Source organism: Acanthochromis polyacanthus, chromosome 6 (assembly GCF_021347895.1).
Source record: "Acanthochromis polyacanthus isolate Apoly-LR-REF ecotype Palm Island chromosome 6, KAUST_Apoly_ChrSc, whole genome shotgun sequence".
Classification (NCBI taxonomy): Eukaryota; Metazoa; Chordata; class Actinopteri; family Pomacentridae; genus Acanthochromis; species Acanthochromis polyacanthus.
This window is the reverse complement of record NC_067118.1, coordinates 40,693,505-40,706,344: the sequence shown is the minus strand read 5'-3', so window position 1 is coordinate 40,706,344 and position 12,840 is coordinate 40,693,505. Positions and strand designations below refer to the sequence as shown.

At 39.9% G+C, this 12,840-nt stretch overlaps 1 long non-coding RNA gene across 1 annotated transcript in view; it reads left to right on the top strand.

Moving 5' to 3' along the window:
- Positions 1-12,840, top strand: part of LOC127534531 (uncharacterized) — a 47,898-nt gene that overhangs the window by 24,676 nt on the left and 10,382 nt on the right. The window contains exon 2 of the long non-coding RNA XR_007942685.1: positions 10,511-10,682. This is a non-coding gene — a long non-coding RNA (uncharacterized LOC127534531). The remainder of the gene's footprint in view (positions 1-10,510; positions 10,683-12,840) is intronic.

The following is a 12,840-nucleotide window of genomic DNA, read 5'->3' as shown; positions in this document are numbered from 1 at the left end:
CCCTGCATTCCTAAATAAGATGAACTGAAGGCATATGTCACAAGCGTTGGGGGGGGTTTACCGTAGTATGTACTTGTATGCAAATGATGTGCCCATCAAAGATGAGCTGTCCCTCTTTCTCACTGGATAACCTGATTATAATGTAGATCAGGATGTCCATCTGTTAGGTGAACGCCCACGCAAGGCGTCATGCATATAGGATGAATGAAACCGCCGTACGTTTTTCCCCCACTTCTTACTGAGAAACAACGTCAGAGGAGGCACTCAAAGAACAGGTTTGGTTTACGCCTGGCTCCCACAGTTGCACCATCTATTTCTGCTCATCTGTGGCATTTTGTCTCAAATTGAATGGATTTGCAGTGAGATGACACGGGGTGAAAATAGCAGGCCTGAACCACGCTGTCTCAGAGCGAACACACCTTAACAAACTCAATCTGGAGTGGGTCTGATGAATGATGAAACCAACACGCAGTGGATTGTGTGGTTATGAAAGCAGAAGCCCTTTAAATCATTATTATGGTCACAGTAAAACCAAGATAAAACCATTCCTGCATTAAAACAGTGCAGGTGGATGAACTGGTGGTGGTGTGTTGTTTAGTATTCTAGTGAGACCAGTCCAGTTGGATCAATAAATTAATGCATTTAAAGGTTTACCAGACATCAAAGCATTACTCAACTGACTGTAAAACTCAAAGACATGATTTGATCCAGAGAAGAAACACAGTGGCAACTATTGTACATTTGTTGCAACAGTCACAAGAAAACAGTAGAAATATGGTGTTTGAATTATGAAATAATCTCTAAGGATGCACGCTTGCATGCATACTGACCAAAAATCTAGACGTGGGCTAAATTTGACCTTTTTGTAATTGTAATAGAAACTAGATTTTTAACTTTATTTTCTTAGCCAGAAAAGATGATAATTGGCACTCCGCCAGTGTATTTGATTGGTTGCTGTTGTTCCCTGCATTGGTAACCCCACAGTATGGAAAAGTTGGCCCCTAAAAGTAAGAGAGCTGTTGGTGATGTGAACACATCCTAAGGATCTACCGCTAAGCTAGTTGTGCTGTGAAACCGCCCTTAAACACGGCAGTGCTGCAAGCTAACATGCAGGTATATTGTTCGAATGTTAGAATGCTAACAATCGCTATTTAGCCTGAAACACGCTGACTAGCATTACTGTCTATGTAGAACACTGCCTATAAACAAAACTTTCTGGTTTGGATACAGTCATTCAAGGTTTGTATTTGCTCAAGTAGTCCTGATAACTTTAGATCAGCAGGTCAAGTTTCGAAATACCAGCGTTGAGATCCAAGCTTCAAATGCCAATGAATGGATTTTTGCTTGTGGCATCTCAAGAACCTTGAAAATTTTAGATTTTAAACATTCTATGTGCTGGAGAAAGAAGTTCAGATCAAAACTGGCCTGCATGTAGCTCAAATCTCAGACATAAATCTCAAAGCCCGATCATGAACATCTTCTGTGCTCCAGTGAGCTAAATAAGGAAATATATATATCTATATTTGGAATTTGATTATTTCCTGCTTTGCTGACAGACAGAAATTCTTACGGTGCAGTTATTACCGGCACTCGTATTTCAGATTAAGACTCCAGTTTGATCAGCAAACCAAAGATTTTGACAAATCCACAGGTGACATATCTCCCATCAGTTTGAGGGGATAATCTGGTTCAACGCGAAACTGATTTCCTCCTTGCAGGTGAACCAGAGAATGTGCCAGAGAAAGAGACAAGCTGCTAAAGTGTGTCCTTCTGGCAGGTGGTGGAGGATCAGGTCTTGTGATGCTCCTGACCTAAAAAGGCCGGGTCTGGGCTATCAGCTGAGAATCAGGTGCTTGCTAAATATTTAGGAGGATGAAGACTTCCTGCTGCGGCGCTCATCATAAGGCTCGGCTCAGGGCTTCTTTTCTCTGTCTCACTTGTTCTTTCGCCGTTGTCGTCCTCCAGTCTGCAAATGATCACATCTACTGTAGGCATCCAAGAGATTTTGTGTAGGAAGAAAAGTATTTTTGTGTGGGAAGAAATGGCTTTTAAAAAAAACAAAGGCTTTCAGTTCTCTGAGAGGATTTCAAGTTTCTCTTAACCCCTTAACAATGTTAGAGGTAATCATTTGCACTGTTTAAGCTTTCATTGTTAATAATAATAATAATAATAATAATAATAATGATGTTGTTCAGTAATTTGATGCTGCTTGCACACTTCCTCGGCTAACAGCTTTGGCAAGCGTGTGCATAATAAAAAAAAAGAAAGTATCATGTGGTATGAACCAAATTAAACGTCAATATATTGTTCATTTTTACAGCTAAATTAAGCCCGATGATGAGGCCGTCTGAAGCCTCTCACACTTTAATGGAGCATATTCTGCTGTCTGTTTTTCTTCTCCGAGTCCACGCGGTACGTTGCTGCATCCTCGCTGATTAAATTCCACCATAAATGATTATACTTAATGAAATGCAAGCAATTAAAGTAAAAGCCTGATCAAATGGTTGCTCACTGTCAGTCACATATGCTGACATGTAATTGAAAATGTCCCCTTTCTCTTGCTCCCCGCTGCCCCTGTAATATGAATCCGTTTAAAAACAGATCTGGTTCCCCGACTGCGACAGGGCGAGCAGATGATACTTAATCAACTAATTGACACAACAAAGACCTTTTCGAATGAGTGCGTTCAATAACATCTGGTCCCTCTCATGTTTACGGCTGAATTATTTATCACCTATAGCATTAAAATGGTTTGCATCCAAACTATAGCACTTTGAGTCGTGCATGAACTTGTCAGGCAGCAAAGGTTAAAGGTCAAACTAAAGTGAGGTAAACGCTGCAGGAACAAAGTCGATGCAAATCACGATTTCTCTCCGTAAATGACATTAAACAAGAAACAGGCTGGCATCTTCTGCAAAAAAAAATATTTTTCAGACATAAAAAAAACAAAAACAACCTGAAGCCTGAGTTTCATTGATCAGCTATAGCATTAAATGTTATTACTCGTCAGGCTTTTCTGGATCAAAGGTAATTATTTATAATTCACCTTTCCAAAATCCTGTGATGTCGCTCTGTACTACAAAAGCAACAGAGAACAGAGAACACAATTTAATGGATTACCATTTTTTCCCTGTGCCTTATGACACAATGACACAATTACCTTAAAGCTTATTTTTCAAGGCGGGCAAAAGAGGATTGGGTGACAGAAAAATAAGGCGGATAATATTCTCCCTCGTATTTAACTTGGGCAAACTTACAGGCTGCTCAAGGCGTTAACCGTTTCCTGCTCCGTTGTGTTGTGCCGCTCAGAGTGGGTCTGTGTTCTGCAGCTACAGGTCGTTGTTGGCCTTCACATGAACTAAGTGACAATAATTGAGTTAAGAGGGGAAACAAATGATGTCACGAGTGCATGAAGTGGAAAGGGTCGACTGATTTATTTTTCAAAACAATACATGCCAGAGCAAATCAGTTTTATTAGGAGGTATAGGGGGGTGGGGGAGTCAAACTGTAGCTGTGTTTTCAGTCCGTCTGACTGCAGCGCCACAAAGCGGGAGTGTGGGCATCAAAGGTTAACTTCTCTGGAACAAGACAAAAAGTCACTGTTGTTCGTGATCAGTAGTGGAGCAAAGAGCGAAAAGTCAGGAAATGGAGGTAGAAATGACATACGGGTCAATGTATAATGGAGGGACTTTTGATCTTAGCTCATCTTGCATATATTTTTTATTAAAATGTAAAAATATAACATGTTTTTTTATGTTCATTAGGATAATGTCTTTACAAATTCAATAATTATTTATTATGGAAATAATCAGTTATTAATTAAAAAAATGCTGGATATCACTAAAACGTCAACTAAATTGCTGTTCAAATTTAACACCCACCACCTTCTAATTAGCGAAACAAAAATAAAATGAGCTGATTCAGAAACCGTTGAGATTGTGTTCTCTTTATTAAGTTGAGATAATCATGACAGATGTTTCTTTTTTGGCAATATATCAAATTTTTTTATGGAAAATAACAAATTGTGTCTGTGTCCCACTTTCCACTAAGTTACCCGTCACAAAAACACCTCTCCAGGAAGTGTGTTAATTCCAGATCACATGACCTGCTCCACATGATGTCATTTCCTCCTGAAGAAAAGACTGGCCAGACTCCAAGGCTTTCTGAGTTATTTAACATAAAGTAGTCAACAGGTTTACTACAATATCTTTAGAAATAACTTTCAACTTCAATTTTATTCAATTGTATATATAATATTTAGATGAATCTTTGTGTAAAATGCCATGTGGTGTTTGGTTATAGGCGGCCATGTTGATTTTAGGCCTGAAAACAGCAAAAATGTCAACTATGATACAAAAACTTCCGCAATTCTATATTGACCCATACAATGAATGAAAATATAAGCACAGCACGCAAATGATCTTCTCGTTTGACTTAATGAAAAGTTAAAAACGTGATTTTTATTGTTGCGGTTAGAAAACATGAAGCACAACGAGTTCCTGAGCTGTTTCACTGGTGACAATTTCTCAACCACTGAGTTAATCCACATTGTTGTCAGGTGTAGCTTTAAAGGACAATGATCAGATAACATGAGCAGTAAACGGACACTCCTTTGACCAGTGACTGTAAAAGGTGACCTTAAAATGCAGGTTTATACAAATCACATGATGTCACAGAAGATCCAAGATGCTACACGTCATTTAGAGCCATAGCTAGACACTAAAAGGTCCTCAACTCCACTGTGGTTTTTATTTTTGATGATCCAGTCCCCTAAAATGTCCAGGAACTTCATCGAGTTGGTCCACAAGCGGCATCAACAACCCCATTAATTCTATTTCACTGATATTCACCATGGTGCTGCACAGTGACGTAGTGGTTACCACTTTCGCCTTTCAGCAAGAAGATCCCCGGTTCAAATCCCAGGATGGGTCTGGGATCTTTCTGCATGGAGTTTGCATGTTCTTCCTGTGCATGCGTGGGTTTTCTCCGGGTACTCCGGCTTCCTCCCACAGTCCAAAAATATGTTGAGATTAATTGATAACTCTAAATTGTCTGTAAGTGTGAATGTGAGTGTGATTGTTTGTCTGTATATGTAGCCCTGCAACCCTAGTGAGGATAAAGCGGTGTATAGAAAATGGATGGATGGCTGATATTCGACTCAATAGCGACAGTTGTTCTTCAATGTTTTATTACGTTCTGTTGCTGACATGCTGTGTTGGAAAAACAAATGCTCTATTTAAAATAACAGGCAGAATGTGCTCAAATATTACCTCAGTTTAGAATTAGATGATTTGCATATGCAAAGGCAGCAATGTGTCAAAGTACTGGAATGAAAATGTGACTAAAGCACCAAAGTATTATCAAGATAATTTTTTAGAAAAGCAAAAGTACTTTTTTTATGCTGCACAGCCTCTTTTAAAATGATACATTCAATTACTGTATTATTGTTGCTGTTGCCTTAACATGAAAGCAGCATTTAATTCAGCTGCTGGTTCAGATTGATTAAAGTAATTTATTGATTTATGTTGATGAAGTTCATTTTTAGCTACTTTTTACACTTCAGGGTGATTTAGAAATTCTTCATTCATCTGCTCTGTTCAGTAAATACACTGCTCAAAACAATTAAAGGAACACCTTTTAATCTAAGCATTGCATCAAGTTAGTCAAACATGTGGGATACTGATCTGGTCAAGTAAGTAACTGAGGGGCTTTTTAGTCAGTTTCAGCTGCTTTGGTGTTCATGAAATTAACAACAGATGCACTAGAGGGGTAACAATGAGACAACCCCCAAAACAGGAATGAGTTTACAGGTGAAGGCCACTGACATTTTTTTCTCTTCCTAATATTGTCTGACTGCTTTTCACTAGTTTTGCATTTGGCTAGGGTCAGAGTCACTTCTGGTAGCATGAGGTGATACCTGGACCCTACAGAGGTTCCACAGACAGTCCAACTCCTCCAGGATGGCACATCAGTGTATGTCATTGCCAGAAGGTTTGCTGTGTCTCCCAGCACAGTTTCAACAGCATGGAGGAGATTCCAGGAGACAGGCAGTTAGTCTAAGAGAGCTGGACAGGACCGTAGAAGGTCCTCAACCCATCAGCAGGACAGCTATCTGCTCCTTTGTGCAAGGAGGACCAGGATGAGCACTGCAATAGCTCTACAAAATGACCTCCAGCAGACCACTGGTGTGAATGTCTCTGATCAAACAATCAGAAAGAGATGTAATGAGAGTGGTCTGAGGGCCCAGCATCCTCTAATGCTCGCTGTGCTCGCTGACTGGCACCGTGGAGCTCGGTTGACATTAGTCATAGAACACAGGAATTGGCAGGTCCACCACTGGTGCCCTTTGCTTTTCACAGATGAGAGCAGGTTCACCCTGAGCGCATGTGACAGGCATGAAAGGGTCTGGAGAAGACATGGAGAACGCTATGCTGCCTGTAACATTGTTCAGCATGACTGGTTTGGTGGTGGGTCAGTGATGGTGTGGGGAGGCATATCCATGGAGGGACGCACAGACCTCTACAGGTTGGACAATGGCATTCTCACTGCCATTAGGCATCAGGATGAAATCCTTTGACCCATTGTCAGACCCTACATTGGTGCAGTGGTCCTGGATTCCTTCTGGTGCACGACAATGCCCAGTCTTATGTGGTAAGAGAACTCATGCAGTTCCTGGAGGATGAAGGAACTGATACCATTAGCTGGCCCCCATGCTCACCTGACCTGAATCCAATAGAACACCTTTGGAACATTATGTTTTGTTCCATCCGACACCATCAGGTTGCTCCTCAGACTGTCCAGGAGCTCAGCGAGGCCCTGGTCCAGTTCTGGGAGGAGATACCCCAGGACACCATCAGTCGTCTCATTCAGAGCTTGTCCCGGCATCGTCAGTCATGCATACAAGCACATAGAGGCCAAACAAACTACTGAATACAGTTTTGAGTTGCTGCCAAGGAATTTCAGAAAGATGGACCAGCCTGCCACATCAGTTTTTCACTTTGATTTTGGGGTGTCTTGAATTTAGCCCTCCTGGGGGGTTGATAATTTTCATTTCCATCAAACAATGTGGCATCTTTTCATGCCTAGCACATTATCCAGTCCATATCAATGAAAATATCCAGTTTGTTTTTATCCCCACATTGAAATATGATGTGTTTTCAAAGTGTTCCTTTAATTTTTTTGAGCAGCGTACAATACTGTGTGTGTTTGTGAGCGTGTGTTAAATGATCGTGTCAAACACAACACAGCACATCACGTTTCTTTCCACATATCAGTTAGCCACAGCATGAGTCACATCATCAGCGATAAACATACAATGTCATATTTCTCCACTTTATTAACTGCTAATCAGAGCATCTTTCTAATTCTCTGTATCGAACACTGATGCGTTGCCCATGTTCACTATAATTACATTCTGCACGCATTCATAGCGTCACCAATCCTGATTCTGCGAAAATGTGTTTTGTCTTGGAAAGCGCGCAGACGACGATGATTCTGCACAGCGCAGCATTTCATGTTGCAGCGGTGAGTGGCTGAATCAGTGTTGGAAATCACGCAAAACCTTGTCCACGCTGCCTCTAACAGCTCTGCCATACATCGCAGGTTGATGGTGTCACAGTATGAACTCAAAGAAGAGCACTAATGATGTGAAATAGGCCTGAAGGACGCGATGACTTGTTGACATTCAACTGTGGGAACTCTTTCGATGCCAGTGTGGAGAAAAAAAAAAGAAAAACAACAGCAAAAAAAACAAAACAAAACAAAAAAAAACAGAGGGATGATTAAAGTGACAAAGGTTCTGTCTGCCCTTGTCCTTTAAGTGACTGACGACTTCACAGAAGAGATACTAATTGCGTGCGGGATGAAAGTGGCCACAATTATTTCCCCATAATGGCACAGATGCATCCATTTCAAAGAGAGGCTGCAAATTCAGATGAAGTTTACTTGATTAAGCCTGACTCAAGGGTCTGTGTTGTTGAGTGACTGTACAGACAACGATTTGGATTTAATGCATTTATATGTAACACACCACTCAATTACAATTCAACGTGAATAAATTAGGGTTATTTACTATTACTGTCTGCGTATCTATCTTAAAAGCTTGATCACTACTAATCTGAGATGTGTTTAAATGTCAAAATTGCAGTTTGAAAGGTCAAAGTTTCAACTTTTCTTCTAAGGGGCACTGTAAAAAAAAATGTTTATACGGTAAAGTTCTGGCAGCTGTGGTTGCCAGATTGCCACCGTAAAAACACGGTAAAACATTTTCTACATTAACGATAAATAAGTATATTGATGCTGTTGATTTTAGGGTTAAAAAATGTGCTTCATTGCATATTTTACTGTAAAAAAGAAAGGTTTAACCTTCAAAATGATGAAAATTTACATGAAAATAGTATATAAAATAAAGTTTGTGTAACTTATTATAAATATTACAGCATTTTTTTACATCATTAGCACAACAGTTAGCGTATTTAACATTAAATATGTGTGTTTGTAGCAAAAATTGTGGTCAAAGCTGACATAAATATTAAAGCATATGTCCGTTATTAACACAAAAGTACATCAATTTGACTGGTAAACAATTTTTTACATGCAGAAATTACCATGTTGCTTGTTATAAATACTGCAACATGTTTTCATTATCAGCACAACAATATATGCATATAACTGTGAAAAAATATTCTTTTTGAGAATGAAATGCAAAAATTACAGTGTTGCTGTACATATTACAGCATTTTTTGAGAGTCGGGAAATACATTTTTTCCAGAGAAAAAAATCTAAAAAAAAGACATTTTTCTCCTGATTAACTTATTTACAGTGATTCAGTGTTATATAAACTGAATCAAACTCTTTTAGAGTCTATAGATTTTTAGCGTCATCGTTTGACCGTTTTTCACCGTAAAATCTACAAACATTTTTTACAGTGTGAGGAGATTGTTTACCTCCTAAAATCAGCTCAAACGGGATCTAATTCACTTTTTGAGAATTTGGGCTGCACTAGGTGAAAAAAGAAATGGAAGAAATACAAAGAAGAAGAAGCAATTGTCCCAGTTTTCGTGTTGTCAACAGTCACAAGCACACCGTGTCGTTAACTTTGTGTGAGAACTTTCCCTGTCTGTAGGTGTGTGGTGAAGATTGTTGCACTGAGGTAGAATATGACTCATAATCCCAGATGAGTCATGTGGTGAGCTGAAGCCTCACTACGGTTCAAAATATATGCTGATTGGCATTCTGATACAGGATGGGACGTCTTCACAGGGCTTCCTCTTTTTGCTAACTTTTCATTGGTGGGTGGGTGGAAGTTGTTAAACTGTGCTTATCTCTGAAGAGCTTGATATGGAAAAACTCTGCAGCAGAAGAAACTAGAAAGTCTGTTAAATATTCACTTAACTGCAACAAGAGATTCAGTCATTGAAACTAGCTTAAAGGGATATGGTAGCTTTAGATATCACAGCCACTGATGCACTGTGAATGCAGCTCCAAGAGCCTCGGGCCAACACGGTGACTAATGCATTTAGCTGTGATTAAACAGCCTATATACTTAATGTGAAAAGGTTTTACGAGAAAGAGAAGGGAAAGCATAAATAACTGTTATACAACCAGGTTTAATAGCATTTTTTTAGGGTTCTATCCTCCCAAAATATCCACACATTCACTTTTAAATGTATTAAACAACTCTCGCCGTTTAAATTAAGCTTCTATTTGTGTTTTCGGTGCATTAAGGGAAAAGAATAATGCACTAACTTACTGTTTAATGTCATAGCGGGCTAAGCTTTTCCCATTGTTTCTCACAGACCAATCACACTGAAGAACAAAGGGAAGCCTGCTCAAAGAAGCTTGAGCTCAGGAAAAAAATGTATGGCCAGGACGAAACGTACCATAATTGCAGCCACACACACAAACACACACATCAGAATTTAAACAAATGTAACTGCATACCGTGTGTCTTTTCAAATACCACTGGGAAAATGCAGTTTCTGGGTCACAGCAGTAGGGAGGAAAAAAAAGAGCCGTGGAGAAACACATTTAATACTTTTGACTTTCCAATAAGGCGTGGACACATGGCTTCTGCATGGTGATGTCAGAAACACGCTTTGGAAAACATTTATCACTTAGAAGACACCCCAGCAATTTAGCAGATTATTAAAACACCTGCTTTTTGATCAGTGTGCATCAGAGTCCTGAACTCAAAACACCTGAAAACCTGAATGCATGGTGTCACTTCTAATGGTTCAAATGCTGCTTACATGCAATTTCCTGGCCATATTTATTCCATTTTATTGGTGTTTATTGCATTTCATTTACCTCCCATATTGTATAATCTGACCTCCTTAGTATATGTTGTCATTTTTAATATTGCCTTGCTTTATATGTGCATTTGATTTTATTATTCAATGTTGATTTTATTGCTTGTTATCAATGCACCGTCCAGCAGAAGCTATGTATATTTTCATCATGCCACCATGTATGATGACAATAAAGCTATTCTGTTCTATTCTATTCGAAGATATCTGCGTGGAAACCCGCTCAGTGTCACGTTCCCATTTGCATGAGCAGAGAGGACATCAGATCCGTGTGTTGACGTTGGGCTCGTTCGCTGATGTTTGCCGGTGAGGTTGCACGGGACGGAGGCGACCGCGGTCATACTCGAAGGAGTCGGTTCTCTTCTGTATTTTCAGGTCAGTGGCTTTCATCAGATGTAATGGGGTGGTGCCGGTGGTAAATTATGAATGAAGAACCACTCTGTGGACCAAGAGGAGGATGATGCAGATTATTCATCCCTGCTTCCTTCGATGCCACTTCTCAGCAGAGGGATTTTCACGCCGGGGGGATGAGGACTGTATTACCCCAACAGTGTAAAATAAGTAGATTACAGGCTGCAACCGGCGACTGGTATCACCATCTGGATTATGGTGTGGATCAGGGGGGGGTTCCCAAACTTTTTAATGTCAAAGACTTCCGAATCGATATACATTCAGCCTCCAAGCTCGTGATAAGATTTTATCTGAAGTTGCTTCTGCTGGAAGATATTTCTGCAGCAGCTGCCATTTATATTTCTTATTTATTTATTTGATAGGGACAGTATTAATGAATGTCTATTTAGACAACAATAGACGGACGTAAATATGCCAGATTATCGCAACAATGCTAATTTACATCTGCAGTCCCAAGGCAGGTAAAAAAAAATAAAACATAAAAGTGAAATACAGGACAATAGGTCACAATAAAAAGACATTACAGAAAGCACACAAAGAAAACATAACAGAGAAACATGCAGTGAGACACAGGACAAAAGGTCACAATAAGAGGAAAAAAGGTCACAATAAGAGGAAAAAGCTCATAATAAAAGGACAATAGGACATGACTAAAGGACAAAAGGTCACAATCAAAGGACATTACAAAAAGTACACAAAGAAAACATAACAGAGAAACATGCAGTGAGACACAGGACAAAAGGTCACAATAAGAGGACAAAAGGTCACAACAAAAGGATAATAGGTCACAATAAAAGAACATTACAAAAAATACACAAAGTAGTTAAAGGTCAGTGGTCACAAGACTGGTTGACTTTCAGCCACTGTTTAAGGGGAGTTCTGAAGGTTGCTAACGTGGGACACTCCCTTACGGAGAGTGGAAGACTGTTCCAGATCTTACTGGCCTTTACAGAAGAAATATTTTCTTCGAAGGCTGTTCTTCTGTGTGGGATCTCTAGGCCCCTCTGAGACTGCTGTGAGCCCTTCTTTTAAGAACATCAGATATGGGGGGTGGGGTGAGTCCTTGAAGATCAGACAAACAAATTTGACATTTCTAAAATTCTCAAAGCTCAATAAGTTATGACAAACATGATACGACATTGGTTTTCTATCAAAGACCTTTAACAATTTTCTATAGTGATTCTATGACTTTGTGTATTTCTACGTGTCAGCGACCAACATGTTATCCAGTATTCAATGTGTGATAACAACATGGAACGTAGAAACATTCTAGCAGCACGAAGTGTTATGAAAGGTCTCATTTCGGAGACAATTTCTAGTTCCTGTCCTCCCAAAAAGACTCTTGAATGTTTAGGCACTTTTCCACCAACACCTACTCGGCTCAACTTAGGTCTTTTGCATTGAAATTGAGTATCACGTCATCGTGGGTGGAGTCGTCATAGCACAGTGGCCCGAAAGTCCCTTAACATCATTGTGTGCAACACAAATGCAATACAACAGTGGAGAACATCGAGGCGATGGTATGCATGCGCCCACGGTACAGGTCTGGTTGTCACATTCAAATTTTGCCACGTTTCGTGAAGAGCAATGTGCATCGTCACTGTTGCCAGTTTTTTTTTTTTTTTAAATGGCGGGTTTGGCTTTTGTGAAGGAGTCGCTCTCGTGTGTCATCACTCCATGTCCAATCAGTAGCCTGCACTCTGAAGACGTCACATTATCTGGTCAACTCATCTTGCTGGGAACCCTGGCCAAATAGGTGCTAAAATAGTAGCTGATGCCAGATACTACTGTACGTCCTAAAGCAAAACCTCACAAACCCAGTAGAGTCGAGCCGAGTCGAGTTGTGTAGGTGCGAGTGAAAAATCGCCATTTGATGTCTGCTTCCTGCTTTGTGAACATCATACAGACAGTTTTAGTTAAATTCAGAAGCAGGCATGATTGAAGAAGCCACTCATTCACAGGAACCAGAGTTGAAGCAAGAATATATTTTTCTTATGTCTATTTTCAAAACTGGAAAGTCACTGAAATCAGGATGTTTTGTTTTGTGAGACAAGAGTTCTGGTGCAGTTTACCCAGGCGTGAACTAACTGTGACGTCACCCGTTGGTTTCAACGCAGAGAAA